The 27938-nt window shown below is 50.1% G+C and overlaps 1 pseudogene; it reads left to right on the top strand.

The window, feature by feature from the left end:
* The window catches only part of LOC115126345 (sodium- and chloride-dependent GABA transporter 2-like), a 54137-nt pseudogene extending 26780 nt beyond the window's left edge, over positions 1 to 27357 (top strand).
* Positions 27358 to 27938: the final 581 nt, after the last annotated feature.

Here is a 27938-nt window from a genome sequence, read left to right as displayed (position 1 = left end):
TATGTGGATGGCGGAGCTCGCCTCTTTATGTGGATGGCGGAGCTCGCCTCTTTATGTGGATGGCCGAGCTCGCCTCTTTATGTGGATGGCGAGCTCGTCTTTTATGTGGATGGCGGAGCTCGCCTTTTTATGTGGATGGCTGAGCTCTCTTTTGTGGATGGCTGAGCTCGTCTTTTATGTGGATGGCCGAGCTCTTTTATGTGGATGGCCGAGCTCTTTATGTGGATGGCCGAGCTCTTTATGTGGATGGCCGAGCTCTTTATGTGGATGGCGGAGCTCGCCTCTTTATGTGGATGGCTGAGCTCGCCTCTTTATGTGGATGGCGGAGCTCGCCTTTTATGTGGATGGCGGAGCTCGCCTCTTTATGTGGATGGCGGAGCTCGCCTCTTTATGTGGATGGCGGAGCTCGCCTCTTTATGTGGATGGCGGAGCTCGCCTCTTTATGTGGATGGCGGAGCTCGCCTCTTTATGTGGATGGCTGAGCTCGTCTCTTTATGTGGATGGCGGAGCTCGCCTCTTTATGTGGATGGCGGAGCTCGCCTCTTTATGTGGATGGCGGAGCTCGCCTCTTTATGTGGATGGCTGAGCTCGCCTCTTTATGTGGATGGCTGAGCTCGCCTCTTCATGTGGATGGCCGAGCTTGTCTGTTTATGTGGATGGCGGAGCTCTTCTCTTTATGTGGATGGCGGAGCTCGCCTCTTTATGTGGATGGCGGAGCTCGCCTCTTTATGTGGATGGCGGAGCTCGCCTCTTTATGTGGATGGCGGAGCTCGCCTCTTTATGTGGATGGCTGAGCTCGCCTCTTTATGTGGATGGCGGAGCTCGCCTCTTTATGTGGATGGCTGAGCTCGCCTCTTTATGTGGATGGCGGAGCTCACCTCTTTATGTGGATGGCGGAGCTCGCCTCTTTATGTGGATGGCTGAGCTCTTTCATGTGGATGGCGGAGCTCGCCTCTTTATGTGGATGGCTGGAGCTTCTTTATGTGGATGGCGGAGCTCGCCTCTTTATGTGGATGGCCAAGCTTATCTGTTCATGTAGATGGCGGAGCTCGCCTCTTTATGTGGATGGCTGAGCTTGTCTGTTTATGTGGATGGCGGAGCTCGCCTCTTTATGTGGATGGCTGAGCTCGCCTCTTTATGTGGATGGCCGAGCTTGTCTGTTTATGTAGATGGCGGAGCTTGCCTCTTTATGTGGATGGCTGAGCGTGTCTCTTTATGTGGATGGCTGAGCTCGTCTCTTTATGTGGATGGCTGAGCTCGTCTCTTTATGTAGATGGCTGAGCTCGCCTCTTTATGTGGATGGCGGAGCTCGCCTCTTTATGTGGATGGCGGAGCTCGCCTCTTTATGTGGATGGCGGAGCTCGCCTTTATGTGGATGGCGGAGCTCGCCTCTTTATGTGGATGGCGGAGCTCGCCTCTTTTATGTGGATGGCTGAGCTTTCTTTATGTGGATGGCTGAGCTCGCCTCTTTATGTGGATGGCGGAGCTCGCTCTTTATGTGGATGGCGGAGCTCGCCTCTTTATGTGGATGGCGGAGCTCGCCTCTTTATGTGGATGGCGGAGCTCGCCTTTATGTGGATGGCGGAGCTCGCCTCTTTATGTGGATGGCGGAGCTCGCCTCTTTATGTGGATGGCGGAGCTCGCCTCTTTATGTGGATGGCGGAGCTCGCCTCTTTATGTGGATGGCGGAGCTCGCCTCTTTATGTAGATGGCGGAGCTCGCCTCTTTATGTGGATGGCCGAGCTTGTCTGTTTATGTGGATGGCGGAGCTCTTCTTTATGTGGATGGCTGTTCTTTATGTGGATGGCGGAGCTCGCCTCTTTATGTGGATGGCGGAGCTCGCCTCTTTATGTGGATGGCGGAGCTCGCCTCTTTATGTGGATGGCGGAGCTCGTCTGTTTATGTGGATGGCGGAGCTCGTGTGGATGGCGGAGCTCTTTATGTGGATGGCTGAGCTCGTCTCTTTATGTGGATGGCCGAGCTCTTTATGTGGATGGCGAGCTCTTTTTATGTGGATGGCCGAGCTCTTTATGTGGATGGCCGAGCTCTTTATGTGGATGGCCGAGGAGCTCGCCTCTTTTATGTGGATGGCTGAGCTCGTCTCTTTATGTGGATGGCCGAGCTCGCCTCTTTATGTGGATGGCGGAGCTCGCCTCTTTATGTGGATGGCCGAGCTCGCCTCTTTATGTGGATGGCGGAGCTCGCCTCTTCATGTGGATGGCGGAGCTCGCCTCTTTATGTGGATGGCGGAGCTCGCTCTTTATGTGGACGGCGGAGCTCGCCTCTTTATGTAGATGGCGGAGCTCGCCTCTTTATGTGGATGGCGGAGCTCGCCTCTTTATGTGGATGGCTGAGCTCGCCTCTTTATGTGGATGGCTGAGCTCGCCTCTTTATGTGGATGGCGGAGCTCGCTTGTGGATGGCTGTTTATGTGGATGGCGGAGCTCTCTTTTATGTGGATGGCGGAGCTCGCCTCTTTATGTGGATGGCGGAGCTCGCCTCTTTATGTGGATGGCGGAGCTCGCCTCTTTATGTGGATGGCGGAGCTCGCCTCTTTATGTGGATGGCTGAGCTCGCCTCTTTATGTGGATGGCGGAGCTCGCCTCTTTATGTGGATGGCTGAGCTCGCCTCTTTATGTGGATGGCTGAGCTCGCCTCTTTATGTGGATGGCTGAGCTCGCCTCTTCATGTGGATGGCCGAGCTTGTCTGTTTATGTGGATGGCGGAGCTCTTCTCTTTATGTGGATGGCGGAGCTCGCCTCTTTATGTGGATGGCGGAGCTCGCCTCTTTATGTGGATGGCGGAGCTCGCCTCTTTATGTGGATGGCGGAGCTCGCCTCTTTATGTGGATGGCTGAGCTCTTTATGTGGATGGCGGAGCTCTCTTATGTGGATGGCTGAGCTCGCCTCTTTATGTGGATGGCGGAGCTCACCTCTTTATGTGGATGGCGGAGCTCGCCTCTTTATGTGGATGGCTGAGCTCGCCTCTTTATGTGGATGGCTGAGCTCACCTCTTTATGTGGATGGCGGAGCTCGCCTCTTTATGTGGATGGCGGAGCTCGCCTCTTTATGTGGATGGCGGAGCTCGCCTCTTTATGTGATGGCGGAGCTCGCCTCTTTATGTGGATGGCGAGCTCGCCTCTTTATGTGGATGGCCGAGCTCGTCTTTTATGTGGATGGCGGAGCTCGCCTTTTATGTGGATGGCCGAGCTCGCCTCTTTTATGTGGATGGCTGAGCTCGCCTCTTTATGTGGATGGCGGAGCTCTTTATGTGGATGGCGAGCTCTTTATGTGGATGGATGGCTCTTTATGTGGATGGCGAGCTCTTTATGTGGATGGCTGAGCTCGCTTTTATGTGGATGGCTGAGCTCGCCTCTTTATGTGGATGGCTGAGCTCGCCTCTTTATGTGGATGGCGGAGCTCGCCTCTTTATGTGGATGGCGGAGCTCGCCTCTTTATGTGGATGGCGGAGCTCGCCTCTTTATGTGGATGGCGGAGCTCGCCTCTTTATGTGGATGGCGGAGCTCGCCTCTTTATGTGGATGGCGGAGCTCGCTCTTTATGTGGACGGCGGAGCTCGCCTCTTTATGTAGATGGCGGAGCTCGCCTCTTTATGTGGATGGCGGAGCTCGCCTCTTTATGTGGATGGCTGAGCTCGCCTCTTTATGTGGATGGCTGAGCTCGCCTCTTTATGTGGATGGCCGAGCTTGTCTGTTTATGTGGATGGCGGAGCTCTTCTCTTTATGTGGATGGCGGAGCTCGCCTCTTTATGTGGATGGCGGAGCTCGCCTCTTTATGTGGATGGCGGAGCTCGCTTTTATGTGGATGGCGGAGCTCGCCTCTTTATGTGGATGGCTGAGCTCGCCTCTTTATGTGGATGGCGGAGCTCGCCTCTTTATGTGGATGGCTGAGCTCGCCTCTTTATGTGGATGGCGGAGCTCGCCTCTTTATGTGGATGGCGAGCTCGCCTCTTTATGTGGATGGCGGAGCTCGCCTCTTTATGTGGATGGCGGAGCTCGCCTCTTTATGTGGATGGCGGAGCTCGCCTCTTTATGTGGATGGCGGAGCTCGCCTCTTATGTGGATGGCGGAGCTGCCTCTTTATGTGGATGGCGGAGCTCGCCTCTTTATGTGGATGGCGGAGCTCGCCTCTTTATGTGGATGGCGGAGCTCTTTATGTGGATGGCTGCTTATCTGTTTATGTGGATGGCGGAGCTCGCCTCTTTATGTGGATGGCTGAGCTTATCTGTTCATGTAGATGGCGGAGCTCGCCTCTTTATGTGGATGGCCGAGCTTATCTGTTCATGTAGATGGCGGAGCTCGCCTCTTTATGTGGATGGCTGAGCTTGTCTGTTTATGTGGATGGCGGAGCTCGCCTCTTTATGTGGATGGCTGAGCTCGCCTCTTTATGTGGATGGCCGAGCTTGTCTGTTTATGTAGATGGCGGAGCTTGCCTCTTGGCTGAGCGTGGATGGCTGGCTGAGCTGCCTCTTTATGTGGATGGCTGAGCTCGTCTCTTTATGTGGATGGCTGAGCTCGCCTCTTTATGTGGATGGCGGAGCTCGCCTCTTTATGTGGATGGCGGAGCTCGCCTCTTTATGTGGATGGCGGAGCTCGCCTCTTTATGTGGATGGCTGAGCTCGCCTCTTTATGTGGATGGCGGAGCTCGCCTCTTTATGTGGATGGCGGAGCTCGCCTCTTTATGTGATGGCGGAGCTCGCCTCTTTATGTGGATGGCGGAGCTCGCCTCTTTATGTGGATGGAGCCTCTTTATGTGGATGGCGGAGCTCGCCTCTTTATGTGGATGGCGGAGCTCGCCTCTTTATGTGGATGGCTGAGCTCGCCTCTTTATGTGGATGGCGGAGCTCGCCTCTTTATGTAGATGGCGGAGCTCGCCTCTTTATGTGGATGGCCGAGCTTGTCTGTTTATGTAGATGGCGGAGCTCGCCTCTTTATGTGGATGGCTGAGCTTGTCTGTTTATGTGGATGGCGGAGCTCGCCTCTTTATGTGGATGGCTGAGCTCGCCTCTTTATGTGGATGGCGGAGCTCGCCTCTTTATGTGGATGGCGGAGCTCGCCTCTTTATGTGGATGGCGGAGCTCGCCTCTTTATGTGGATGGCGGAGCTCGCCTCTTTATGTGGATGGCGGAGCTCGCCTCTTTATGTGGATGGCGGAGCTCGCCTCTTTATGTGGATGGCGGAGCTCGCCTCTTTATGTGGATGGCCGAGCTTGTCTGTTTATGTAGATGGCGGAGCTCGCCTCTTTATGTGGATGGCTGAGCTTGTCTCTTTATGTGGATGGCGGAGCTCGCCTCTTTATGTGGATGGCGGAGCTCGCCTCTTTATGTGGATGGCGGAGCTCGCCTCTTTATGTGGATGGCGGAGCTCGCCTCTTTATGTGGATGGCGGAGCTCGCCTCTTTATGTGGATGGCGGAGCTCGCCTCTTTATGTGGATGGCTGAGCTCGCCTCTTTATGTGGATGGCTGAGCTCGCCTCTTTATGTGGATGGCGGAGCTCGCCTCTTTATGTGGATGGCGGAGCTCGCCTCTTTATGTGGATGGCCGAGCTTGTCTGTTTATGTAGATGGCGGAGCTCGCCTCTTTATGTGGATGGCTGAGCTTGTCTCTTATGTGGATGGCGGAGCTCGCCTCTTTATGTGGATGGCGGAGCTCGCCTCTTTATGTGGATGGCTGAGCTTTTATGCCTCTTTATGTGGATGGCCAAGCTTGTCTGTTTATGTGGATGGCGGAGCTCGCCTCTTTATGTGGATGGCTGAGCTTGTCTTTATGTGGATGGCTGAGCTCGCCTCTTTATGTGGATGGCTGAGCTCGCCTCTTTATGTGGATGGCGGAGCTCGCCTCTTTATGTGGATGGCGGAGCTCGCCTCTTTATGTGGATGGCGGAGCTCGCCTCTTTATGTGGATGGCGGAGCTCGCCTCTTTATGTGGATGGCTGGAGCTCGCCTCTTTATGTGGATGGCTGAGCTCGCTCTTTATGTGGATGGCGGAGCTCGCCTTTTATGTGGATGGCGGAGCTCGCCTCTTTATGTGGATGGCGGAGCTTGTCTCTTTATGTGGATGGCGGAGCTCGCCTCTTTATGTGGATGGCTGAGCTTGTCTGTTTATGTGGATGGCGGAGCTCGCCTCTTTATGTGGATGGCGGAGCTCGCCTCTTTATGTGGATGGCGGAGCTCGCCTCTTTATGTGGATGGCCTCTCTGTTTATGTGGATGGCGGAGCTCGCCTCTTTATGTGGATGGCTGAGCTTGTCTCTTTATGTGGATGGCTGAGCGTCTCTTTATGTGGATGGCTGAGCTCGCCTCTTTATGTGGATGGCGGAGCTCTTTATGTGGATGGCGGAGCTCGCCTCTTTATGTGGATGGCGGAGCTCGCCTCTTTATGTGGATGGCTGAGCTCGCCTCTTTATGTGGATGGCGGAGCTCGTCTCTTTATGTGGATGGCGGAGCTCGTCTGTTTATGTAGATGGCGGAGCTCACCTCTTTATGTGGATGGCTGAGCTTGTCTCTTTATGTGGATGGCTGAGCTTGTCTCTTTATGTGGATGGCTGAGCTCGTCTCTTTATGTGGATGGCGGAGCTCGCCTCTTTATGTGGATGGCTGAGCTCGCCTCTTTATGTGGATGGCCGAGCTTGTCTGTTTATGTAGATGGCGGAGCTCGCCTCTTTATGTTGATGCCTGAGCTTGTCTCTTTATGTGGATGGCTGAGCTTCTCTCTTTATGTGGATGGCTGAGCTTGTCTCTTTATGTGTACGGCGGAGCTCGCCTCTTTATGTAGATGGCGGAGCTCGCCTCTTTATGTGGATGGCGGAGCTCGCCTCTTCATGTGGATGGCGGAGCTCGCCTCTTTATGTGGATGGCGGAGCTCGCCTCTTTATGTGGATGGCGGAGCTCGCCTCTTTATGTAGATGGCGGAGCTCGCCTCTTTATGTGGATGGCCGAGCTTGTCTGTTTATGTGGATGGCGGAGCTCTCCTCTTTATGTGGATGGCTGAGCTCGCCTCTTTATGTGGATGGCGGAGCTCGCCTCTTTATGTGGATGGCTGAGCTCGCCTCTTTATGTGGATGGCTGAGCTCGCCTCTTTATGTGGATGGCCGAGCTTGTCTGTTTATGTGGATGGCGGAGCTCTTCTCTTTATGTGGATGGCGGAGCTCGCCTCTTTATGTGGATGGCGGAGCTCGCCTCTTTATGTAGATGGCGGAGCTCGCCTCTTTATGTGGATGGCGGAGCTCGCCTCTTTATGTGGATGGCTGAGCTCGCCTCTTTATGTGGATGGCGGAGCTCGCCTCTTTATGTGGATGGCGGAGCTCGCCTCTTTATGTGGATGGCCTCGTCTCTTTATGTGGATGGCGGAGCTCGCCTCTTTATGTGGATGGCGGAGCTCGCCTCTTTATGTGGATGGCGGAGCTCGCCTCTTTATGTGGATGGCGGAGCTCGCCTTTTTGTGGATGTGGATGGCTGAGCTGGCTGAGCTCGTCTCTTTATGTGGATGGCCTAGCTCTTTATGTGGATGGCCGAGCTCTTTATGTGGATGTCGGAGCTCGCCTCTTTATGTGGATGGCGGAGCTCGCCTCTTTATGTGGATGGCGGAGCTCGCCTCTTTATGTGGATGGCGGAGCTCGCCTCTTTATGTGGATTGCTGAGCTCGTCTCTTTATGTGGACGGCGGAGCTCGCCTCTTTATGTGGATGGCGGAGCTCGCCTCTTTATGTGGATGGCGGAGCTCGCCTCTTTATGTGGATGGCTGAGCTCGGTGGATGGCGGAGCTCGCCTCTTTATGTGGATGGCGGAGCTCGCCTCTTTATGTGGATGGCGGAGCTCGCCTCTTTATGTGATGGCGGAGCTCGCCTCTTTATGTGGATGGCTGAGCTCGCCTCTTTATGTGGATGGCCGAGCTTGTCTGTTTATGTGGATGGCGGAGCTCTTCTCTTTATGTGGATGGCGGAGCTCGCCTCTTTATGTGGATGGCGGAGCTCGCCTCTTTATGTGGATGGCGGAGCTCGCCTCTTTATGTGGATGGCGGAGCTCGCCTCTTTATGTGGATGGCGGAGCTCGCCTCTTTATGTGGATGGCGGAGCTCGCCTCTTTATGTGGATGCTCGCCTCTTTATGTGGATGGCTGAGCTCGTCTGTTTATGTGGATGGCGGAGCTCGCCTCTTTATGTGGATGGCGGAGCTCGCCTCTTTATGTGGATGGCGGAGCTGTGGATGGCCGAGCTCTTTATGTGGATGGCTGAGCTCGTCTCTTTATGTGGATGGCCGAGCTCTTTATGTGGATGGCCGAGCTCTTTTATGTGGATGGCTGAGCTCGCTCTTTATGTGGATGGCGGAGCTCGCCTCTTTATGTGGATGGCTGAGCTCGCTCTTTATGTGGATGGCCGAGCTCGCTCTTTATGTGGATGGCGGAGCTCGCCTCTTTATGTGGATGGCCGAGCTCGCCTCTTTATGTGGATGGCGGAGCTCGCCTCTTCATGTGGATGGCGGAGCTCGCCTCTTTATGTGGATGGCGGAGCTCGCCTCTTTATGTGGATGGCTGAGCTCGTCTCTTTATGTGGACGGCGGAGCTCGCCTCTTCATGTAGATGGCGGAGCTCGCCTCTTTATGTGGATGGCGGAGCTCGCCTCTTTATGTGGATGGCTGAGCTCGCCTCTTTATGTGGATGGCTGAGCTCGCCTCTTTATGTGGATGGCCGAGCTCGTCTGTTTATGTGGATGGCGGAGCTCTTCTCTTTATGTGGATGGCGGAGCTCGCCTCTTTATTTGGATGGCGGAGCTCGCCTCTTTGTGTAGATGGCGGAGCTCGCCTCTTTATGTGGATGGCGGAGCTCGCCTCTTTATGTGGATGGCTGAGCTCGCCTCTTTATGTGGATGGCTGAGCTCGCCTCTTTATGTGGATGGCCGAGCTTGTCTGTTTATGTGGATGGCGGAGCTCTCCTCTTTATGTGGATGGCTGAGCTCGCCTCTTTATGTGGATGGCGGAGCTCGCCTCTTTATGTGGATGGCGGAGCTCGCCTCTTTATGTGGATGGCGGAGCTCGCCTCTTTATGTGGATGGCGGAGCTCGCCTCTTTATGTGGATGGCGGAGCTCGCCTCTTTATGTGGATGGCTGAGCTCGCCTCTTTATGTGGATGGCTGAGCTCGCCTCTTTATGTGGATGGCGGAGCTCGCCTCTTTATGTGGATGGCGGAGCTCGCCTCTTTTATGTGGATGGCGAGCTTGTCTGTTTATGTAGATGGCGGAGCTCGCCTCTTTATGTGGATGGCTGAGCTTGTCTGTTTATGTAGATGGTGGAGCTCGCCTCTTTATGTGGATGGCGGAGCTCGCCTCTTTATGTGGATGGCTGAGCTCGCCTCTTTATGTGGATGGCCGAGCTTGTCTGTTTATGTAGATGGCGGAGCTCGCCTCTTTATGTGGATGGCTGAGCTTGTCTCTTTATGTGGATGGCTGAGCTCGTCTCTTTATGTGGATGGCTGAGCTCGCCTCTTTATGTGGATGGCGGAGCTCGCCTCTTTATGTGGATGGCGGAGCTCGCCTCTTTATGTAGATGGCGGAGCTCGCCTCTTTATGTGGATGGCTGAGCTCGCCTCTTTATGTGGATGGCCGAGCTTGTCTGTTTATGTAGATGGCGGAGCTCACCTCTTTATGTGGATGGCTGAGCTTGTCTCTTTATGTGGATGGCTGAGCTTGTCTCTTTATGTGGATGGCTGAGCTCGTCTCTTTATGTGGATGGCGGAGCTCGCCTCTTTATGTGGATGGCTGAGCTCGCCTCTTTATGTGGATGGCCGAGCTTGTCTGTTTATGTAGATGGCGGAGCTCGCCTCTTTATGTGGATGGCTGAGCTTGTCTCTTTATGTGGATGGCTGAGCTTCTCTCTTTATGTGGATGGCTGAGCTTGTCTCTTTATGTGTACGGCGGAGCTCGCCTCTTTATGTAGATGGCGGAGCTCGCCTCTTTATGTGGATGGCGGAGCTCGCCTCTTCATGTGGATGGCTGAGCTCGCCTCTTTATGTGGATGGCTGAGCTCGCCTCTTTATGTGGATGGCTCGCTTGTCTGTTTATGTGGATGGCGGAGCTCGCCTCTTTATGTGGATGGCGGAGCTCGCCTCTTTATGTGGATGGCGGAGCTCGCCTCTTTATGTGGATGGCGGAGCTCGCCTCTTTATGTGGATGGCGGAGCTCGCCTCTTTATGTGGATGGCGAGCTCGCCTCTTTATGTGGATGGCTGAGCTCGCCTCTTTATGTGGATGGCGGAGCTCGCCTCTTTATGTGGATGGCGGAGCTCGCCTCTTTATGTGGATGGCGGAGCTCGCCTTTATGTGGATGGCGGAGCTCGCCTCTTTATGTGGATGGCGGAGCTCGCCTCTTTATGTGGATGGCGGAGCTCGCCTTTTATGTGGATGGCCGAGCTCTTTATGTGGATGGCTGAGCTCGTCTCTTTATGTGGATGGCGGAGCTCTTTTTATGTGGATGGCTCTTTATGTGGATGTCGGAGCTCGCCTCTTTATGTGGATGGCGGAGCTCGCCTCTTTATGTGGATGGCGGAGCTCGCCTCTTTATGTGGATGGCGGAGCTCGCCTCTTTATGTGGATTGCTGAGCTCGTCTCTTTATGTGGACGGCGGAGCTCGCCTCTTTATGTAGATGGCGGAGCTCGCCTCTTTATGTGGATGGCGGAGCTCGCCTCTTCATGTGGATGGCTGAGCTCGCCTCTTTATGTGGATGGCGGAGCTCGCCTCTTTATGTGGATGGCGGAGCTCGCCTCTTTATGTGGATGGCGGAGCTCGCCTCTTTATGTGGATGGCGGAGCTCGCCTCTTTATGTGGATGGCTGAGCTCGCCTCTTTATGTGGATGGCCGAGCTTGTCTGTTTATGTGGATGGCGGAGCTCTTCTCTTTATGTGGATGGCGGAGCTCGCCTCTTTATGTGGATGGCGGAGCTCGCCTCTTTATGTGGATGGCGGAGCTCGCCTCTTTATGTGGATGGCGGAGCTCGCCTCTTTATGTGGATGGCGGAGCTCGCCTCTTTATGTGGATGGCGGAGCTCGCCTCTTTATGTGGATGGCGGAGCTCGCCTCTTTATGTGGATGGCCGAGCTTGTCTGTTTATGTGGATGGCGGAGCTCGCCTCTTTATGTGGATGGCGGAGCTCGCCTCTTTATGTGGATGGCGGAGCTCGCCTTTTTAGTGTGGATGGCCGAGCTCTTTATGTGGATGGCTGAGCTCGTCTCTTTATGTGGATGGCCGAGCTCTTTATGTGGATGGCCGAGCTCTTTATGTGGATGGCCGAGCTCTTTATGTGGATGTCGGAGCTCGCCTCTTTATGTGGATGGCTGAGCTCGTCTCTTTATGTGGATGGCCGAGCTCGCCTCTTTATGTGGATGGCGGAGCTCGCCTCTTTATGTGGATGGCCGAGCTCGCCTCTTTATGTGGATGGCGGAGCTCGCCTCTTCATGTGGATGGCGGAGCTCGCCTCTTTATGTGGATGGCGGAGCTCGCCTCTTTATGTGGATGGCTGAGCTCGCCTCTTTATGTGGACGGCGGAGCTCGCCTCTTCATGTAGATGGCGGAGCTCGCCTCTTTATGTGGATGGCGGAGCTCGCCTCTTTATGTGGATGGCTGAGCTCGCCTCTTTATGTGGATGGCTGAGCTCGCCTCTTTATGTGGATGGCCGAGCTCGTCTGTTTATGTGGATGGCGGAGCTCTTCTCTTTATGTGGATGGCGGAGCTCGCCTCTTTATGTGGATGGCGGAGCTCGCCTCTTTATGTAGATGGCGGAGCTCGCCTCTTTATGTGGATGGCGGAGCTCGCCTCTTTATGTGGATGGCTGAGCTCGCCTCTTTATGTGGATGGCTGAGCTCGCCTCTTTATGTGGATGGCCGAGCTTGTCTGTTTATGTGGATGGCGGAGCTCTCCTCTTTATGTGGATGGCTGAGCTCGCCTCTTTATGTGGATGGCGGAGCTCGCCTCTTTATGTGGATGGCTGAGCTCGCCTCTTTATGTGGATGGCTGAGCTCGCCTCTTTATGTGGATGGCCGAGCTTGTCTGTTTATGTGGATGGCGGAGCTCTTCTCTTTATGTGGATGGCGGAGCTCGCCTCTTTATGTGGATGGCGGAGCTCGCCTCTTTATGTAGATGGCGGAGCTCGCCTCTTTATGTGGATGGCGGAGCTCGCCTCTTTATGTGGATGGCCGAGCTCGCCTCTTTATGTGGATGGCCGAGCTCGCCTCTTTATGTGGATGGCGGAGCTCGCCTCTTTATGTGGATGGCCGAGCTCGTCTGTTTATGTGGATGGCGGAGCTCGCCTCTTTATGTGGATGGCGGAGCTCGCCTCTTTATGTGGATGGCGGAGCTCGCCTTTTTATGTGGATGGCCGAGCTCTTTATGTGGATGGCTGAGCTCGTCTCTTTATGTGGATGGCCTAGCTCTTTATGTGGATGGCCGAGCTCTTTATGTGGATGTCGGAGCTCGCCTCTTTATGTGGATGGCGGAGCTCGCCTCTTTATGTGGATGGCTGAGCTCGCCTCTTTATGTGGATGGCTGAGCTCGCCTCTTTATGTGGATGGCCGAGCTCGTCTGTTTATGTGGATGGCGGAGCTCTTCTCTTTATGTGGATGGCGGAGCTCGCCTCTTTATTTGGATGGCGGAGCTCGCCTCTTTGTGTAGATGGCGGAGCTCGCCTCTTTATGTGGATGGCGGAGCTCACCTCTTTATGTGGATGGCTGAGCTCGCCTCTTTATGTGGATGGCAGAGCTCGCCTCTTTATGTGGATGGCCGAGCTTGTCTGTTTATGTGGATGGCCGAGCTCGTCTGTTTATGTGGATGGCGGAGCTCGCCTCTTTATGTGGATGGCGGAGCTCGCCTCTTTATGTGGATGGCGGAGCTCGCCTTTTTATGTGGATGGCCGAGCTCTTTATGTGGATGGCTGAGCTCGTCTCTTTATGTGGATGGCCGAGCTCTTTATGTGGATGGCTCTTTTTATGTGGATGGCGGAGCTCGCCTCTTTATGTGGATGGCGGAGCTCGCCTCTTTATGTGGATGGCTCGCCTTTTATGTGGATGGCGGAGCTCGCCTCTTTATGTGGATGGCGGAGCTCGTCTCTTTATGTGGACGGCGGAGCTCGCCTCTTTATGTAGATGGCGGAGCTCGCCTCTTTATGTGGATGGCGGAGCTCGCCTCTTCATGTGGATGGCTGAGCTCGCCTCTTTATGTGGATGGCGGAGCTCGCCTCTTTATGTGGATGGCGGAGCTCGCCTCTTTATGTGGATGGCGGAGCTCGCCTCTTTATGTAGATGGCGGAGCTCGCCTCTTTATGTGGATGGCCGAGCTTGTCTGTTTATGTGGATGGCCGTGCTCTCCTCTTTATGTGGATGGCTGAGCTCGCCTCTTTATGTGGATGGCGGAGCTCGCCTCTTTATGTGGATGGCTGAGCTCGCCTCTTTATGTGGATGGCTGAGCTCGCCTCTTTATGTGGATGGCCGAGCTTGTCTGTTTATGTGGATGGCGGAGCTCGCCTCTTTATGTGGATGGCGGAGCTCGCCTCTTTATGTGGATGGCGGAGCTCGCCTCTTTATGTGGATGGCGGAGCTCGCCTCTTTATGTGGATGGCGGAGCTCGCCTCTTTATGTGGATGGCGGAGCTCGCCTCTTTATGTGGATGGCCGAGCTCGCCTCTTTATGTGGATGGCGGAGCTCGCCTCTTTATGTGGATGGCGGAGCTCGCCTCTTTATGTGGATGGCCGAGCTCGTCTGTTTATGTGGATGGCGGAGCTCGCCTCTTTATGTGGATGGCGGAGCTCGCCTCTTTATGTGGATGGCGGAGCTCGCCTTTTTATGTGGATGGCCGAGCTCTTTATGTGGATGGCTGAGCTCGTCTCTTTATGTGGATGGCCGAGCTCTTTATGTGGATGGCCGAGCTCTTTATGTGGATGGCCGAGCTCTTTATGTGGATGTCGGAGCTCGCCTCTTTATGTGGATGGCTGAGCTCGTCTCTTTATGTGGATGGCCGAGCTCGCCTCTTTATGTGGATGGCGGAGCTCGCCTCTTTATGTGGATGGCGGAGCTCGCCTCTTTATGTGGATGGCGGAGCTCGCCTCTTTATGTGGATGGCTGAGCTCGCCTCTTTATGTGGATGGCCGAGCTCGTCTGTTTATGTGGATGGCGGAGCTCTTCTCTTTATGTGGATGGCGGAGCTCGCCTCTTTATTTGGATGGCGGAGCTCGCCTCTTTGTGTAGATGGCGGAGCTCGCCTCTTTATGTGGATGGCGGAGCTCGCCTCTTTATGTGGATGGCTGAGCTCGCCTCTTTATGTGGATGGCTGAGCTCGCCTCTTTATGTGGATGGCCGAGCTTGTCTGTTTATGTGGATGGCGGAGCTCTTCTCTTTATGTGGATGGCGGAGCTCGCCTTTATATGTAGATGGCGGAGCTCGCGTCTTTATGTGGATGGCGGAGCTCGCCTCTTTATGTGGATGGCGGAGCTCGCCTCTTTATGTGGATGGCGGAGCTCGCCTCTTTATGTGGATGGCCGAGCTCGTCTGTTTATGTGGATGGCGGAGCTCGCCTCTTTATGTGGATGGCTGAGCTCGTCTCTTTATGTGGATGGCCGAGCTCGTCTTTTTATGTGGATGGCCGAGCTCTTTATGTGGATGGCTGTGCTCGTCTCTTTATGTGGATGGCCGAGCTCTTTATGTGGATGGCCGAGCTCTTTATGTGGATGGCCGAGCTCTTTATATGGATGGACGAGCTCTTTATGTGGATGTCGGAGCTCGCCTCTTTATGTGGATGGCTGAGCTCGTCTCTTTATGTGGATGGCCGAGCTCGCCTCTTTATGTGGATGGCGGAGCTCGCCTCTTTATGTGGATGGCGGAGCTCGCCTCTTTATGTAGATGGCGGAGCTCGCCTCTTTATGTGGATGGCTGAGCTCGCCTCTTTATGTGGATGGCCGAGCTTGTCTGTTTATGTGGATGGCGGAGCTCGCCTCTTTATGTGGATGGTGGAGCTCGCCTCTTTATGTGGATGGCTGAGCTCGCCTCTTTATGTGGATGGCGGAGCTTGTCTGTTTATGTGGATGGCCGTGCTCTCCTCTTTATGTGGATGGCTGAGCTCGCCTCTTTATGTGGATGGCGGAGCTCGCCTCTTTATGTGGATGGCTGAGCTCGCCTCTTTATGTGGATGGCTGAGCTCGCCTCTTTATGCTGATGGCCGAGCTTGTCTGTTTATGTGGATGGCGGAGCTCTTCTCTTTATGTGGATGGCGGAGCTCGCCTCTTCATGTGGATGGCGGAGCTCGCCTCTTTATGTAGATGGCGGAGCTCGCCTCTTTATGTGGATGGCGGAGCTCTTTATATGGATGGACGAGCTCTTTATGTGGATGTCGGAGCTCGCCTCTTTATGTGGATGGCTGAGCTCGTCTCTTTATGTGGATGGCCGAGCTCGCCTCTTTATGTGGATGGCCGAGCTCGCCTCTTTATGTGGATGGCGGAGCTCGCCTCTTTATGTAGATGGCGGAGCTCGCCTCTTTATGTGGATGGCTGAGCTCGCCTCTTTATGTGGATGGCCGAGCTTGTCTGTTTATGTGGATGGCGGAGCTCGCCTCTTTATGTGGATGGCGGAGCTCGCCTCTTTATGTGGATGGCTGAGCTCGCCTCTTTATGTGGATGGCGGAGCTCGCCTCTTTATGTAGATGGCGGAGCTCGCCTCTTTATGTGGATGGTCGAGCTTGTCTGTTTATGTGGATGGCGGAGCTCTCCTCTTTATGTGGATGGCTGAGCTCGCCTCTTTATGTGGATGGCGGAGCTCGCCTCTTTATGTGGATGGCTGAGCTCGCCTCTTTATGTGGATGGCTGAGCTCGCCTCTTTATGTGGATGGCCGAGCTTGTCTGTTTATGTGGATGGCGGAGCTCTTCTCTTTATGTGGATGGCGGAGCTCGCCTCTTTATGTGGATGGCGGAGCTCGCCTCTTTATGTGGATGGCCGAGCTCGCCTCTTTATGTGGATGGCGGAGGTCGCCTCTTTATGTGGATGGCCGAGCTCGTCTGTTTATGTGGATGGCGGAGCTCGCCTCTTTATGTGGATGGCCGAGCTTGTCTGTTTATGTGGATGGCGGAGCTCTTCTCTTTATGTGGATGGCGGAGCTCGCCTCTTTATGTAGATGGCGGAGCTCGCCTCTTTATGTGGATGGCGGAGCTCGCCTCTTTATGTGGATGGCGGAGCTCGCCTCTTTATGTGGATGGCGGAGCTCGCCTCTTTATGTGGATGGCGGAGCTCGCCTCTTTATGTGGATGGCCGAGCTCGCCTCTTTATGTGGATGGCCGAGCTCGTCTGTTTATGTGGATGGCGGAGCTCTTTATGTGGATGGCTGTGCTCGTCTCTTTATGTGGATGGCCGAGCTCTTTATGTGGATGGCCGAGCTCTTTATGTGGATAGCCGAGCTCTTTATGTGGATGTCGGAGCTCGCCTCTTTATGTGGATGGCTGAGCTCGTCTCTTTATGTGGATGGCCGAGCTCGCCTCTTTATGTGGATGGCGGAGCTCGCCTCTTTATGTGGATGGCGGAGCTCGCCTCTTTATGTGGTTGGCGGAGCTCGCCTCTTCATGTGGATGGCGGAGCTCTCCTCTTTATGTGGATGGCGGAGCTCGCCTCTTTATGTAGATGGCGGAGCTCGCCTCTTTATGTGGATGGCGGAGCTCGCCTCTTCATGTGGATGGCTGAGCTCGCCTCTTTATGTGGATGGCGGAGCTCGCCTCTTTATGTGGATGGCGGAGCTCGCCTCTTTATGTAGATGGCGGAGCTCGCCTCTTTATGTGGATGGCTGAGCTCGCCTCTTTATGTGGATGGCCGAGCTTGTCTGTTTATGTGGATGGCGGAGCTCTTCTCTTCATGTGGATGGTCGAGCTCTTTATGTGGATGGCCGAGCTCTTTATGTGGATGGCCGAGCTCTTTATGTGGATGGCCGAGCTCTTTATGTGGATGGCCGAGCTCTTTATGTGGATGGCCGAGCTCTTTATGTGGATGTTGGAGCTCGCCTCTTTATGTGGATGGCTGAGCTCATCTCTTTATGTGGATGGCCGAGCTCGCCTCTTTATGTGGATGGCTGAGCTTGTCTCTTTAAGTGGATGGCCGAGTTCGTCTGTTTATGTGGATGGCGGAGCTCTCCTCTTTATGTGGATGGTGAGCTAGTCTCTTTATGTGGATGGCCGTGCTCTTTATGTGGATGGCCGTACTCTTTATGTGGATGGCTGAGCTCGTCTCTTTATGTGGATGGCCGTGCTCTTTATGTGGATGGCGGAGCTCTCCTCTTTATGTGGATGGTGAGCTAGTCTCTTTATGTGGATGGCCGAGCTCTTTATGTGGATGGCTGAGGTCGTCTCTTTATGTGGATGGCTGATCTCGCCTCTTTATGTGGATGGCCGAGCTTGTCTCTTTATGTGGATGGCCGAGCTCATCTCTTCATGTGGATGGCTGAGCTCGTCCTTTTGCGTGGATAGCTGAGCTCGTGCAGATGTTTCTCTCACACCCTCCTTCGACCTCTAAAAACTGTTCTTTGGGCACTCGCATTTGCTTCACACATCTGCCAATCAATGGTGGTCAGAAGTTTTGACACTGACCAATCAGAAGATTGTTGAGGCGTGAGGTCAGCATATAAACACCCGGACTCATGCGTCAAAGTGCTCAGGGTTGATGTGAGGAGAGATTTTTTATGATTGCAAAGACTTGGCCGCTATGTTTTTGATTGACAGTTCATACAGTATGTTAGTTAGTTAAATAATTAGCTAAATCAAGGGCGAGGGGATGTGAAAGAACATCTGCAGGAGCTCAGCCATCCACACAGACATGCATGCAATTATTGACTAGGACCAGTTTCACGCTGTGGAAATCTTTACAACATGACATCACAATCAGAACTATTGGGAACTATTACACGCTGGGAAGATTTTTACATGACACGTGGCCGGGTATCGGGTGGAGGCCGGCTAGTGATGGCTATTTAAAAGTCTGATGAACTTGAGATAGGAGCTGTTTTTCAGTGTCTCTGTCCCTTGCCTTCAGGATAATAGCGGGGTGAGTAGACCGTGGCTCGTCTGGCTAAAGTTCTTGATGATTTTGGCCTTACTGTGACACCGGGTGCTGAAGATGTCTTGAAGGGCAGTCAGTGTAATCCCCCTGATGCGTTGTGCTGACCGCACCACCCTCTGGAGAGCCCTGCGGTTGCGGACAGTGCAGTTGCCGTACCAGGTGGCGAAACAGCCCGACAGGATGCTCTCAATGGTGAGGGTCTTAGGTGCCAAGCTGAATTTCTTTAGCACTTTCTTCACCACATTGTTTGTGTGGGTGGACCATTTTCAGATTGTTTGTGATGTATTAGCCGAGGAACTTGAAGCTTTTCACCTTCTCCACTGTGGCCCCATCGATGTGGATGAGGGCGTGCTCCCACTGCTGTCTCCTGAAGTCCACAATCAGCTTTTTCATTGTGTTGGCGTTGAGGGTTAGGCTATTTTCCTGGCTCCCCTCCACCAGTGACCTCACCTCCTCCCTGTAGGCTGTCTCGTCATTGTTTTTAATCAGTCCCACCAGTTACCTTCACTTTATTGGGCACAAGAACAATGGTGGACATCTTGAAGCAATTGGAGACAGCAGACTGGGATAGGGAGAGATTAAATATGTCCGTAAACACTCCAGCCAGCTGGTCTGCGCATGCTCTGAGGACACGGCTAGGGATGCCGTCTGGGCCGGCAGCCTTGGGAGGGTTAACACGCTTAAATGTCTTATTCACGTCGGCCGCGGAGAAGGAGTGCTCAAAGTCCTCGAGAACGGCGTATGTCGTCCGAGCGAAGAAGGTACTTAGCTTGTCCGGGAGTCAAATGTCGGTGTACGCAACTTGGCTGGCTTTCCTTTTATAATCTGTGATTGCCTGGAGTCCATGACACATACAGTGAATTTATGAATATGTTATTCAAGGCCAAAATCAATATTTTATCAAATAACTTTAAAATATATTTTTTCATACCTACAGGGGTCATACAATTTAAAATCAAATATCTAAATGATCCATGGTATGACCATCTTAAAAACAATTCCATATGTTAGCTTAGTAGAACCCCCCTTTTTTTTTACCTGCTTCAACTCAACTTCCATATATATCTGATCCTTGCCTCACATTTGGTACCAAACTGTCAACTTTTAACTTGCTACAAATAGACTTCAATGTATTTCAGATGCGTGTGTCACATTTGGTACCAATAATGTAACCAGCAATTGGACTGTTCCTCTTCTGAATACGTCATCTTCAGTTGTAGAGTTTTGGCAGTAAGTAATTCTATAATAATGCTGTGTTTTTAACCATGACATCTTTCATGATTAGATTTTTGCCTCAAACAATGTTGAAATAATTATTCTAAGTGCATACAATAAATTACAATAGGCTACAATATATTTATATCAGATTTTATTTTGGTGACGAAATGTTTTGCAGTGTCTACCTTTTCTCCTCACAGGCGGCGAGTGCTGCGGATATCGGATGGAATAGAATCACTTGGAGGCATTAGATGGGAGCTGGCTCTGTGCCTTCTGCTGTCCTGGGCCATCTGCTACTTCTGTATCTGGAAAGGAGTGAGGTCTACAGGAAAGGTGAGACTGAACACATGTATCGTTCCAATCTCAATCAATCTATAAATCAAAGGTAAAAAAGAAAAAGAAAATCAACAACAACAAAAAACAGAGTTGTAATATTTGCTGTAGCTGTACCCTACTTGGTGAGATGTATGGGTCCGTAGTTGGTAGCAGGTTAGCGTTATTCATCACGAATATTGTCCTGGACGCAGCTCTGCAGAGTGGACACTAGCTAGCACAGCCACAAGTCATCACATTTTAAACCAAACCTAACCCAACCTTAAGCCTAACCTTAACCACACTGCTAACGCTAAACTTAAATTAATGAACTTGTTCAATATAGAAAATATTTGACTTTGCAGCTGGCTTTACTAAGGGGAAATCACTCAGTTCTCCCTCCAGGACAAGACTCACAAAAATAAACATCAACCTGATAGTTGTTATGGTAATAGTTGCTAGTTGGTATGGTAATACCTGCTAGATGGTGTTAAGGACATTTTTACTTTGAGCATCTTGTCTTTGGTGTCATAAACAGTCCTCGGCTCCTGCCTGTGCCCGGTAAATACATGAGGAGGGGGGGGACCTCCTCATGGGTCATGATCTCCTCCTAGACTATTTGGCAGAATGCCCAGAAGGTGTTCTTTAAGTGAAGATATGAGACGGTGCCAGACACTTGCCAGAACCAACTCTATGAACTGTGCCCATGTAACATGTCTGTAACCAGTATATAAGGGAACTAAACTGGACTGCCCCGTGAGACGTCCTGACTGATGTTCACGATGGTGCATCAAGTTTGTTGGAACCTCTCCAGCATGCTGACAATAAACAATGATTAACTTAAGATATACTTTGAGTGTCCCTGTGTAAGCATTTCCACAACATTTGTATCGTAATAGATTATACTTGGTATGGTAATATATGCTAGTTGGTATGGTAATACATGCTAGTTGGTATGGTAATACCTGCTAGTTGGTATGGTAATACTTCCTAGTTGGTACGGTAATACCTGCTAGTTGCTATGGTAATACTTGCTAGTTGGTATGATAATAACTGATATTTGGTACGGTAATACCTGCTAGTTGGTACGGTAATATTTGCTAGTTGGTACGGTAATACCTGCTAGTTGGTACAGTAATACCTGCTAGTTGCTACGGTAATACATGCTAGTTGCTATGATAATACATGCTATTTGGTACAATAATAACTACTAGTTGGTACGGTAATACCTGCTAGTTGGTACGGTAATATCTGCTATTGTAATACGTGCTAGTTGCTATGGTAATACATCCTATTTGGTATACCTGCTAGTTGGTACGATAATAACTGCTAGTTGGTACGGTAATACCTGCTAGTTGGTACGGTAATATCTGCTAGTTGGTACGGTAATACCTGCTAGTTGGTACAGTAATACCTGCTAGTTGCTATGGTAATACATGCTAGTTGCTATGGTAATACATGCTATTTGGTACAATAATAACTGCTAGTTGGTACGGTAATACCTGCTAGTTGGTACGGTAAAATCTGCTAGTTGGTACAGTAATATCTGCTAGTTGGTACAGTAATACCTGCTAGTTCCTATGGTAATACATGCTAGTTGCTATGGTAATACATGCTAGTTAGTACGGTAATACCTGCTAGTTGCTATGGTAATACCTGCTAGTTGCTATGGTAATACCGGTAATGTAAATATTGTGTTGTTCTGTGTTATACCTGTACTATTTATTCCTAGGCAGCGTGCTTCACAGCAACGTTCCCCTATGTCATGCTACTGGTGCTATTCGTCCGAGGAGTGACCCTACCTGGAGCTATAGATGGCATCTTCTACTACATGTATCCCAATGCTACACGGCTTGCTGATCCACAGGTATTATGTGTAGTGTAAATTTATGAGCCAGTTTCCCGGACACAGATAGAGCATCGGCCGGGAATAAAAAACATTTTAAATTGAAGAATTCCATTGCACATCCTTCAGAAGTATGCTCAATCAGTGTCCAGGAAACCTGCCCTCTAAGTCCTTCTTCAATCTCATCACATCTTATCGGAATACATTTCTGATTTGATTCTTGAATGTTCCGTTTATGACTTGAGTTGAACTCCTATTTGTGTTCAATAAGGTTTGGATGGATCCAGGAACCCAGGTATTTTTTTCTTACGCCATATGCCTGGGATACCTGACTTCTCTCGGAAGCTACAACAAATACAACAACAACTGTTACAAGTGAGTCTTCAGTTTTAGGGTGTGGGTTTGATTTAAAATACACAGTATTAATTTGTCACAGTGAAGATCTTGCATAGTTGGCTCATTCCGTGGTGCTAACTGGTCTGAAGATGTAAAAAATGCACACCTGGTTAATTAAGCATGGAGGAATAGAACACTTAGAAAGGAAAATCTACACTGGCTTGGATGGCTCGGATGGCTCGGATGGCACGGATGGATTGGATGGCTCGGATGGATCGGATGGATCGGATGGATCGGATGGCTCGGATGGATCGGATGGCTTGGATGGCTCGGATGGCTCGGATGGCTCGGATGGCTCGGATGGATCGGATGGATCGGATGGATCGGATGGCTCGGATGGCTCGGATGGATCGGATGGATCGGATGCGATACATTCAATCCCTTAAATGCATAGTCATCTCATTCAGCTACGCCTAGAAGAGTCACGGCACAACATGCTCTGACAATGCATTACCTGGGGCTAAATGTTAATCCCCTCAATTTCAATATTTTTAGACCTTCACCAATTACAATAGTGTGTAAAAGAGGATTGAGACCTAATATCAAAGAGTATTCAAACATAATATGAACGAGAATTGAGAACTAATACAGTGCATTCGGAGAGTACTCAGACCCCTTGACTTTTTCCACACTTTGTTACCTTATAGCATTATTCTAAAATGGATGATAAAAAAAAATCCCTCGTCAATCTACACCTAATACCCCATAATGACAAAGAAAAACTGTTTTTTAGACATTATTGTAAATGTATAAAAAAAAATGAAATTGTACATTTCCATAAGTATTCACACACTTTACTCTTATTGAAGCACCTTTGGCAGCCATTATAGGCCTGAGTCTTTTTGGATATGACGCCACCAGCTTGGGACACATGCATTTGGGGAGTTTCTCCCATTCTCCTCTGCAGATCCTCAAGCTCTGTCAGGTTGGATGGGGAGTGTCGGTGAACCTTCGCCCCAGTCTGAGGTCCTGAGTACTCTGGAGCAGGTTTTCATCAAAGATCTCTCTGTTTTTTGCTCCGTTCATCTTAACCTCAACTATCTTTCCCTGACTAGTCTCCTAGGACCTGCCGCTGAAAAACATCCCCACAACATGATGCTGCACTACCATGCTTCATCGTAGGGATGGTGCCAGGTTTCCTCTAGATGTGATGCTTGATATTCAGGCCAAAGAGTTCAAACTTGTTTTCGTCAGACCAGAGTATTTTTTCCTTGAGGTTCCTTTTGGCAAACTCCAAGCGGGCTGTCGTGTGCCTTTTACTGAGGAGTGGCTTCCGTCTGGTCATTCGAAAATTGGTGGAGTGCTGCAGAGATGGTTGTCCTTCTGGAAGGTTCTCCCATCTCCACAGAGGAACTCTACAGCTCTGTCAGAGTGACCATCGGGTTCTTGGTCACATCCCTGACCAAGACTATTCTCCCCCGATTGCTCAGTTTGACCGGGCGGCCAGCTCTAGAAAGAGTGTTAGTGGATCCAAACTTCTTCCGTTTAAGAATGATTTAGGCCACTGTGTTCTTGGGGCCGTTCCATGCTGAACAAATTGTTTGGTACCTTTCCTCAGATCTGTGTCTCGACACAATAGTGTCTCGGAGCTCTACGGACAATTCCTTCGGCCTCGTGGCTTGGTTTTTGCTTTGACATGCACTCTCAGCTTTGGGACATTACATAGACAGGTGTGTGCCTTTCATATTATGTCTAAACAATTGATTTTACCACATGTGGACTCCAATCAAGTTGTAGAAATATCTCAAGGATGATCAATGGAAACAGGATGCACCTGAGCTCAATTTTCCGAGTCTCATAGCAGAGGTTCTGACTACTTATGTAAATAAGGTATTTCCTGTTTTTATTTGTAATACATTTGCAAAAATGCCTAAACCTGTTTTTCGCTTTGTCATTATTTGGTATTGTGTGTAGATTGATGAGGATTTTTTTTTTAATCCATTTTAGAATAAGGCTGTAACACAACAAAATGTGGAAAAAGTCAAGGGCTCTGAATACTTTCCAAATTCACTGTATGTTGAAGACTGTTTTGTGCCTTGCAGAGACTCCTTCTACCTGTGCTTGTTGAACAGTGGGACCAGCTTCCTGTCTGGTTTTGCTATTTTTTCCATCCTGGGCTATATGGCTGGAGAACAGGGTGTGGACATCTCTATGGTAGCTGAGTCAGGTAAGTCTCTAATGTAATGTAACAGAGGTACACGTAGAGTATTCTGTAACGTTTTGTTTTGTTGCTATCTGCTGCAGGTCCTGGCCTGGTGTTCATAGTGTACCCGCAGGCAGTGTCCCTGCTCCCCTGTCCTCAGTTCTGGGCCGTGTGTTTCTTCACCATGATCATCCTGTTAGGATTGGACAGCCAGGTTAGAGCTCAATACCCACCACACCATACCCCTGTGTATCCTGCTCGGTTCTTCCCGGCACCTTACCCTCCCTCCACCTGGGTGTCCTGCTGTGTTCTTCCCGGCACCTTACCCTCCCTCCACCTGGGTGTCCTGCTGTGTTCTTCCCTGTACCTTACCCTCCCTCCACCTGGGTGTCCTGCTGTGTTCTTCCCTGTACCTTACCCTCCCTCCACCTGGGTGTCCTGCTGTGTTCTTCCCGGCACCTTACTCTCCCTCCACCTGGGTGTCCTGCTGTGTTCTTCCCTGCACCTTACCCTCCCTCCACCTCGGTGTCCTGCTGTGTTCTTCCCTGCACCTTACCCTCCCTCCACCTGGGTGTCCTGCTGTGTTCTTCCCGGCACCTTACTCTCCCTCCACCTGGGTGTCCTGCTGTGTTCTTCCCTGCACCTTACCCTCCCTCCACCTCGGTGTCCTGCTGTGTTCTTCCCTGCACCTTACCCTCCCTCCACCTCGGTGTCCTGCTGTGTTCTTCCCTGTACCTTACCCTCCCTCCACCTGGGTGTCCTGCTGTGTTCTTCCCTGCACCTTACCCTCCCTCCACCTCGGTGTCCTGCTGTGTTCTTCCCTGTACCTTACGCTCTCATGTACACTGCCCTCTCTCTCTTCTGTCATGTTCCCCAGTTTGTCGGCCTTGAGAGCCTTATGACCTCGGTAACGGATGTCTACCCCAACGTCCTCAGAAAGGGCCACCGGAGGGAGCTACTGCTGCTGCTCATCTGCTGTTGCTGCTGCCTGGTCGGACTCATCACAGAGGTGAGAGGTCCCAGACACAGCTCACACATGCTCTCAAAAAGTTTCTGCTGTGTGAACAGGTAGAGGAGGGTCTCTGATATACTGTAAAAACACATATCAATAACATGGAGCAAGGTTTGAAAGTAGTTGTAATGAATGTCTATGTCTCTGCAGGGTGGCCTCTACATCATACAGCTGTTTGATCATTATGTGTGCAGTGGTGCCACTCTGCTACTCCTCTCCATATGCCAGTCTTTCAGTATTGGATGGATATATGGTATGAATGGGGAAATTACATTTTGTAAATAGTAGTTCATACTTATAGTTCCTTCAACTATCCTCTTAACAACAAGGAAACTGTTCATGAGTACCCCCTATATGTCTCTGTCCAAGGTGCTGAACGTTTCTGTGACAACATAGAGGATATGATTGGCTACAGGCCCTCCTCTCTGGTGAAGTACTGTTGGCTATACATCACCCCTACTATGTGCACAGTGAGTTTAAGTCAAGTGCATTTTCATCATTATTTTACTTACATTTACGGATATTATTTCACAATGCAGTTGCTTTCAGAACCTTGTGCTGTTAATATCAAACAAGACAAGTGATAAGACAAAACAACATATTTCGGGCATCTTTTTCCTCTTCCAGGGAACCTTTGTGTTCTCGCTGCTGAAGTACAGACCTCTGAAGTTCAACAACACCTATGTGTACCCGTGGTGGGCTTACGGGCTGGGCTGGTTCCTGGCTATGTCCTCCCTCTCTCTCATTCCCATCACCATGGTCTACAAACTGTACCGAGGACAAGGGACATTCTGGCATGTCAGTGGCATTTTACATTTTCTCTTCAATATTTAGCACTCGTGTGAAAAACAAATTATTGTTGCATTAAATGCATGAATCAAATGAATTATGACATTCTGATCAATAAAGCTTGTCTATGTGTTTCTGAGCTATTCTGAGATAGATTTTGAGTAATAATTTTGCTGCTAATTGTTTGTACGTATATTGATACCTCTTTGCTTCCCCAGCGCCTCCAGGCAATCTGTCGGCCAGCAGATGACCTTCCCAGGATCAGGGCTAGGATGTAATCGGGGTTGGGATGTTACATGTAATCCGTTACAAGTAAAGGATTACACAAAACCTGTAACTGTAATAATTTACTGTTACCAGCACAACCGTGCTGAGGGTGCTGCAGAACCCCCCCGAATAAAAAATAAACATTACCAGTCAAAGTGTGGACACACCTACTCATTCAAGGGTTGTTCCTTATTTTTACTATTTTCTAAATTGTAGAATTATAGTGAAGACATCAAAACTAACTACAGCAGAGGTAATTCTGGGTCTTTCTTTCCTGTGGTGGTCCTCATGAGAGCCAGTTAAATCATAGCGATTGATAACGATTGACTGGACTTGAAAAAACCTTCATATTTCTTGAAATGTGACTGACCTTCATGTCTTAAAGTAATGGAATGTAATGATTTTCTTTGCTTATTTGAGCTTTTCTTTCCATAATTTGAACTTTGTCTTTTACCAAATTGGGTGATCTTCTGTATACCACCCTTACTATTGCACAGCACAACTGATTGGCTCAAACGCATTAAGAAGGAAAGAAATTCCACAAATTAACCTTTAACAAGGCACACCAGTTAATTGAAACGCATTCCATTTGACTATCTCATGAAGGTTGTTGAGAGAATGCCAAGAGTGTGCAAAGCTGTCATTAAGGCAAAGGGTGGCTGCTTTGAAGAACCTCAGAAAGAAAATATATAATATTTTGTTTCGTTTAACACTTTTTTGGTTACTACTTGATTCTGTGTTATTTCATAGTTTTGATGTCGTCACTATTATTTTACAATGTTGAATAATAGTACAAATAAAGAAATACAATGTAAAGAGTAGCTGTGTCTAAACTTTTGACTGATACTGTATATTATTCAAAAATGGACAAAAGTAGTACACTGGGCCTATACCAGTGCTGTATTAGCGGACTGATATAGCCATCTGTAGTCTGCACTTTTATTTCTTCTAATGCCATGTAGGCCTATTGGTATCAAAATAAACACACTGAACAACTTGCTATTTAGAGAATTTCACCAATTTTGGCCTAAAAAACAATAACAATTATAGGCTACATAGCAAATGTGGATTGTTATCCAGTGACAGAATGGTAATTGAGATAATGTAAATCGTTAATGATTATTTAGTTGGGTTAAATGTAAAAAAAATCTTACTGTAGGCCTACTTCATCATCGTCCTTTGCCTATATACTTAAACCCTACCTGAACCTAACTGCCTCTGGTATGATGCATTTCTACCTCTCACTCTATCTTGCTTCTCCATCTTCCTGAATTAAATGAGATGTTCTAACAAATCAATCCTGCTGGCAAAACTGTAACGGATTACATTTACACAGTAACTTACCCTGCCCATGATGAAGAAGGAGATGGCAGCTCTCTATGCTCTGGACAATGTTAGATGAGCCGACACTGAGCAATAATCTATAGATTGACTGACAGTTCCATACACTTTCCGGGGCAGTTTCCCGGACACAGAATGAACCTAGTCATGGGGCGTCATTTATAAAATGGATTTACGATCAATTTTGATCTTAAGTAGAATTAAGTAGAATTTACACAGAAAACCACAAACTCAGCCAAAAAAGGAATGTCCTCTCACTGTCAACTGTGTTTATTTTCAGCAAACTGTGTAAAAACTGTGTAAATATGTGTAAATATTTGTATAAATATAACAAGATTCAACAACTGAGAAATAAACAGATATGTGACTAACAGAAATGGAATAATGTGTCCCTGAACAAAGGGGGGATCAAAATAAAATAAAAACAGTCAGTATCTGTTGTGGCCACCAAATGCATTAAGTACTACAGTGCATCTCCTCCTCATGGACTGCACCAGATTTGCCAGTTCTTGCTGTGAGATGTTACCCCACTCTTCCA

Source organism: Oncorhynchus nerka, linkage group LG28, assembly GCF_034236695.1.
Source record: "Oncorhynchus nerka isolate Pitt River linkage group LG28, Oner_Uvic_2.0, whole genome shotgun sequence".
NCBI classification, from domain to species: domain Eukaryota; kingdom Metazoa; phylum Chordata; class Actinopteri; order Salmoniformes; family Salmonidae; genus Oncorhynchus; species Oncorhynchus nerka.
The sequence above is the reverse complement of the archived record's forward strand: the minus strand, read 5'-3'. Positions and strand labels throughout refer to the sequence as shown.